The following is a 5,905-nucleotide window of genomic DNA, read 5'->3' as shown; positions in this document are numbered from 1 at the left end:
AGTTTGAACCCATTAGCTCTACAAAGCTAACTCAGTTGATAAATAAGTACTTGAAAAGCCATCACCTTTGGTCTTAGCTTTAAAGTCTTCAAAGTATGATCAAATTTAAAATGAAAACGACAAAATAGTCATTGACAAAAAAATTGTAAATATAAGCAATCGACCAAATGATATAAGCTTTTCCACTATACACAGAATTTTAGAGAAACAAGATCAATCGCATTTTAAGGAACAATAAGGGTTCCTTGTTACAAATAGGCAACCATGGATATATGCCTGTATAAAGATTGCATCATTAAGTACTTAAATTTAGAGGGTACTACATGCTTCAGCAGCAGGTCTACCCAAATTACAATACCACAGAGATTAACATGGCACTTGCACAAGGATGATATGAAAATTTGTGAAGTATTCCATATTTTTCATTCTTCTGATGCAAGAAATATAAAAACAGTTATTAAAAAGTTGATTACAAAAATACAAGTGTAACAATACATGCAATTCATAGAATTAAAGGTTAGTTTGACATCAGTGTATTAAATCTTCACCTTAGAAAGGCCTTTACATAGCATAATCTTTACAAAACTTGAAATTAGATAACATTGTCATGTTATCCCAAAGAAATAAAATAATATAAGGACCTAGGAAAAAAAGGAATCTTAAACTTCTTCTATATGGAATGCAATCTGAAAGGACACATTTATTAATGAAACTATACATTATATAAAAATGTAGAATTCAAAGTATTATATATAGGAGCGAATGAAATAGATTATGGATATTGTACAAACATAGATATACTTTTTTCCTAAAAGCACCAGGAACATCTTTAGTTTCTATACTATTCATTTCAACAGATAAGTTAAAATTATTTCTGATTAAAAAATCACAAACTCTGCAGAAATCATTATAGATGTATACAAAAAATTCTTGAATATATTTTGACATCAGAGTCAGGCAATTCACTTGGAAGAATACCATGGAATCCATGAATTTTTAAAGTAAGATATTGCTGTTGCTTTGTATTGTGAAAAAAATGGTAGGGCCACAAAGGATGGACTGGCATTTTTGAAATTTAATAAACTTAACCAAAACATTAGGACTTATGAAAACAATTTGTGTAGCCTTCCACAACTTCAAAGAGGTAGTGATATATACTTATCCTTTTGGCAATATTAAATGCAGTTTCTTCCAAGCTGTTCTTCAAACTTGGTTTGATATAATGGTTCAACAGAGTACCTATTCGATTTCTATTCCCAGCAGCAACATGCAAGGCGGACAAGAGGCCTTTAGTTTGGGGATTGGTATCTGCCACTCTGGTATTATTCCACATATAAGCGCTGTGCAGGGGTGTCAGCCATTTAGAGTTATTGCATGAATATCTGCCTTGAGCTACCAACTCATGGACAATGTCTAAATGTCCACTCTAGGCTTTCATATGAAGAGGGGTATACTCATACTCATCCCTAGTATTCATTTGGGTGGCCTTTTTGGAAAGTAGTCTTCACACCATAGTAAGCGGATTAATTTTGGCACCCAAAGAAGAAATTTGCTTGGATCCTACTCCATTTTTTTCTTGAAATTGATACAATTCCTCACTCTTTCATCTTGTTCCTTGTCTGAACATGAGGACCTTTGGTGTCTTCATGTGCAGCTTATTCTAGGAATGAGAAAATAGGAAACAATGCCTTCTTTGTAAATGATTTGAGAAATATCATGTTATAGTGTAAGAGAACTCACTATTCAACATATGGGCTTTAAGAGTTTTCTAGTAGCTTTCTAATGTTGGTATCCAACATTAGAAAAAATGTATAATGCAGTAGTAAAATAGAAGTCCTTGGTATGACTACCTAAATTCTTGTTTTTTTAAAGACACTTGTTTTCATCTAAAAATAGGCCTGTCTATTTCCTTCAAGTGATTTTGATGATTGAAGATGCTTAATGAGAAGTCAAAATGTATTAGTAGTCCTTTACTATCAATGAAATTTCACTTTTTCTTCTTGGAAAATATAATGATCAAAGCAATAGTTCAGAATCAGCAAGCAATAGTTCAGAATCATGCTTCAAGTGCAAGTGAATCACCAGTAAGTAATCCTTGATTCCATTTTCCACAAAGTTTTGTCACAGATGCAATCTCCCTGCCTTCTGTAGCTGCTTTCCTAGCCTGGACCTATTCCTTCATTGTACAGGAAAATTTTGGATACTGGTGGAGATGCCACTATTATTTCCCAAAAATATTGGCCACCAAGTTGGCCCCTTACCTCGTCCCTAACTGACCTTAAAGGCATAGGGCAGTCAAAAAACCCTTTGGTAAGCTCCAGGGTTCTTAATTGGACTGACAAAGAGGGCAATAAGGGAACTGTTACGCCTTTTGTTGTTCCTGACATCCCTGTTAACCTATGGGGCCGGGATATCTTGACCCAGATGAAAGTTATCCTTGCTAGTCCCAATTCTGTGGTTACACATCAAAAGCTCCGTATGGAATTTGTCCCTGGTACGGGTCTTGGAAAATCAGGAGAAGGAATCGTTGAGCCCATCCAAGCTACCCAAAAAACAGATAAACATGGGCTTGGGTATTCGGATTTTTAGTATCGGCCCCTGACCCTCCTGTGCCCCATGCAGATAAAATCATTTGGGTGGATCAGTGGCCCTTTACCCAAGAAAAATTGGAGGCAGCCTCCATGTTAGTACAGGAACAGTTGGTGGCAGGCCATATAGAGCCATCTACTTCACCATGGAATACTCCTATTTTTGTTATAAAGAAAAAATCAGGCAAATGGCGCCTTTTACAAGATCTACGCGCTGTTAATAAAGCTATGCGCCCAATGGGAGCACTACAGCCAGGCATTCCCACACCGGTGGCTATTCCTAGGGACTATTACAAAATGGTTATTGATTTAAAAGATTGTTTTTTTTTAACCATTCCCCTACATCCTGAGGACATACCCTATTTTGCCTTTAGCCTTCCTCGCATTAACTTTCAAGGCCCCATGCAAAGATTTCAATGGAAGGTACTTCCCCAATAGCCCTAGCCTTTGTCAAAAATATGTTGCCCAGGCCGTGGACCCTGTGAGAAAACGATGGCAGCGCGTCTATATATTACATTATATGGATGACATGTTGCTTGCTGCACCTGACACCCACGAACTTAGAAACTGCTATTTAGACCTTTATAAAGCCCTTACTGCCCTGGGACTACAGGTTGCCCCCGATAAAGTTCAAACACAGGATCCCTATACTTATTTGGGTCTAGAACTCCAAAATAATCAAATTCGGGTTCCTCAAATTCAACTTCGTTTAGACCATCTTCACACCCTTAATGATCTTCAAAAGTTGCTTGGAGATATTCAATGGCTTAGGCCATACCTAAGGTTGCCCACAAGCGTGCTTTTGCCTCTTAATGAGATTTTAAAAGGGGATTCTGACCCCTCCTCTCCTCTCAAGCTTACTCCCAATGCACGAAATGCCTTAAGCCAAGTTACTGAGGCCATCGCCCAGCATTTTGTTACACAGATTTCCTATAATCTTCCTCTGGTCTTAATTATTTTACATACCCCTCATACACCCACAGGATTGTTTTGGCAACAGATTCCCCACTCCAATAATAAGGCCAGCCCCCTGCTTTTGGTCCATTTACCCACCACATCCCCCAAGGTTATTGCTGTTTACCCTGCCCAGGTAGCCTCTATCATTATCAAAGTTCACTTGCTCTCTCTACAATATTTCGGCAAGGACCCTGATACAATTTTAATTCCATACACCAAAGACCAGAGTCAATTTTTACTTCAGACTGGGGATGAATGGGGCATCGCCTTGTCAGGATTTTTAGGACTAATTGACAATCATCTCCCCAATGATCCCCTTTTACACTTCGCCCAGCTATATCCATTTGTTTTTCCCAATGTTACTCAAAAGACTCCCATTCCTCAAGCCCTCACTGTCTTTACAGATGGCTCAAGCAATGGCCGTGCAGCCTTCATTGTTAACAACCATACCACCACCTTTGATGCCCCTTACCAATCAGCCTAGCTTGTGGAGTTATTCGCTATAACACAGGTTTTTATGACGTTTTTTGATAAGCCTATTAATATTTATACAGATAGTGCTTACATTGCTCATTCTGTTCTCTTGCTAGAAATTTTACCCGCTATTAAAGTTTCCTCCAATGCAGCATTTTTATTTACTCAGCTTCAACAGCTAATTCAGGCCAGGAGACATCCATTTTTTCTGGGACACATTAGGGCACATTCTGATCTCCCTGGCCCTCTTACACAGGGTAACGCTCAAGCTGATGCGGCCACTCATTCCATTTTTCCCGTTTTTGTTGAGCCTGTCCAAAAGGCTACAGAATTACATAATCTTCACCATCTAAATTCCCAGAGTCTTCGATTGCTTTGTAAAATTACTAGAGAGCAAGCACGGGAGATAGTAAAGGCATGCCCTGCCTGTGTTGTCTCCCTTCCTGTACAACATCTGGGTGTTAACCCCCGTGGACTGCTACCTAATCAAATCTGGCAAATGGATGTTACCCATTTTCCTGAATTTGGAAAAACAAGATATATACATGTCTCCATAGACACATTTAGCGGGTTTGTTTTTGCTTCACCACACTCAGGAGAAACTGCCAAAAATGTTCTCTCTCACCTTGTTTTAGCCTTTTCTGTAATGGGAAAACCAGCCCACATAAAGACAGACAATGGCCCTGCCTATACCAGTGCCAAGTTTAAACAGTTTTGTGCTATCTTTCAGAATTATCATACTACTGGGATTCACTATAACCCCCAAGGTCAGGGCATCGTAGAACGAGCCCACCACACCCTAACAACCTGGCTTACTCACCTCAAAGCCTCTGCCTTTTCATTTTCCACTCCTAGGGATCGCCTTAGTCACACATTGTTCTCCCTTAATTTTCTAACTCTGGACAATGAAGGCCACTCGGCAGCTGACAGGCATTGGCACCCATCTTCCAGTTCTGCCTGCCCGTCTGTCATGTGGCGAGACCCCCTTACAGGCAAATGGAAGGGCCCAGATCCTGTTCTTATCTGGGGGTGAGGTTCACCCTGTATTTTAGATCAAGAACAAGCAGCCCCAAGGTGGCTGCCAGAACGCTTGATAAAACAGGTTAATGGCTTACCACAACCCAGGGGAAACCTTCCCCCTGAGGATGATGCCTTTTCTCTTGCAGATGCAGCTAGAACTCCAGACATGGACCATCCTGTTTAAATTTATTAAATAATAGATTAATCTCTTGGTTTCTAAGCCCATACAGGTTCATCACCATCGCCTTGATATGGCAGACGCAGCATTGAGATCTAGAAATTAGTGTTTTTGCCATGAGCTTGTTCCAGTGGGAAACAGCCCCCCTTCTTTTTCTTATTTAGAAAACTCTTCTTATTCATAACTCCTGACCATTCAACAGGCAAGGCCTATTGCCATAAATAGGTTCGCCCCTCCTCCTATAGGCCCCTCCACTTGGGGGAGGATGCACCTATGGGAGGAAGAAAAAATGCTCTAATCAAGGGTGCAGGTAAGACTGCAGGGGGATGGATCCGCAAGATCCCAAAACCCAAGACCCCTGAGTGGCAAGCTCTGGTGCATGATGGTTGGCATGCATACCCACAAGCCATCTCCTCAAAAAACATGCCAAGGCCTGTAAAATTCCCCTCCCCGAGTGAGGACGCTTGCTCAGAGCAGAGAAAAACCCTGCCCCTTAGAGGAACAGAGCCTCTGTCACCCCCTCAAAAAGAGCACCAACAATTCATGGTCAATTTTCTAAATAAGAAAGGGGGAGATGTTGTGAGCCCTGCAGGGAGTCTATTTGCATGATAGGCTTGACTATCTCACTGGAACATCAGGAGGCTGTTCACAGAATCTGGTCTTTTCATCCTGCCCCATACAAATACCA

General features: G+C 40.4%; 1 pseudogene; it reads left to right on the top strand.

Annotated features, from left to right (window-relative positions):
• Positions 1 to 323: 323 nt before the first annotated feature.
• On the top strand, positions 324 to 423 carry LOC138815667 (U6 spliceosomal RNA; annotated as a pseudogene).
• Positions 424 to 5,905: the final 5,482 nt, after the last annotated feature.

This window comes from Dipodomys merriami, unplaced genomic scaffold (assembly GCF_024711535.1).
Source record: "Dipodomys merriami isolate MVZ:Mamm:240054 unplaced genomic scaffold, mDipMer1.0.p SCAF_656, whole genome shotgun sequence".
Classification (NCBI taxonomy): domain Eukaryota; kingdom Metazoa; phylum Chordata; class Mammalia; order Rodentia; family Heteromyidae; genus Dipodomys; species Dipodomys merriami.
The sequence above is the reverse complement of the archived record's forward strand: the minus strand, read 5'-3'. Positions and strand labels throughout refer to the sequence as shown.